We start from the raw sequence: 876 nt of genomic DNA, 5'->3' as shown, positions 1-876 counted from the left end.
TCAATGACTCCAGGCTTTTTAATCTTGAGTATTTGTCACTAATTTCCACTTAAGACCTGCATACAGTTCATCGTCTGCAAAGTTGCTGCATCCTCGTAGCTTTCCAGTGTCCTTAAGGTGTCCTCACATTTGTGCTGTGGACCTCCATCATCCCCACATGTCTTTCTTTTTAATACTTTTCTGTCAGAATGCTGCACACTGCAACAAGAGACAAGCATCACCTTCAATAAAAGCTCATCAGCTGTGGCACTAGAATCGTCAGCGGAGGAAGAAGTATTCAGATTCTTTACTTGAGTAAAGTACCAATATTTAATTTATTCAAAATACTTAATTACAAGTCCTCCATTCAAAATCTAACTGGGAGAGAGGGAACACAGGGGTTGTAGCCTTTGCGGACCATTTACATGCACACAAACGTATAGAGCACACTACAGGAGAGGGGACACCACCAAATGAAGAATAGGGTCTCTTCCTTATAAAACTTATTGTATTGAATGTATAAGTCTTTTATTTGTGATTATTTATGATTTTTAATAGTCATAGTTTAATGACTATTAAACATAGATTTGTAATAGTCATTTGTCTAAATGGCATTCCAGAAATAATAAATAAATCACTAAAATAAAAATGTACTTATTTCTATTTTACATCTGAGTTTTTTGTATAAAATAAAGTTTTGAATGAGTGAATGAAACGACTCACTTGGGCCGAAAATAAAATGTTATTGCTATGAGCCAATGACATTGCACGTGCACTTCACTGTGCATCAGCCACTCCGCTCACACTCCGAATGGGACTCAGCTACCCTCAACTAAAACCTCCTGTTTGCGCTCCTGCTCCAATCAGGTGCAATGAGCTCCCCTGTGGATAGCAGAG

Source organism: Notothenia rossii, assembly GCF_949606895.1.
Source record: "Notothenia rossii genome assembly, chromosome: 9".
NCBI classification, from domain to species: Eukaryota; Metazoa; Chordata; class Actinopteri; order Perciformes; family Nototheniidae; genus Notothenia; species Notothenia rossii.
Note: the sequence above shows the minus strand (reverse complement) of the source record.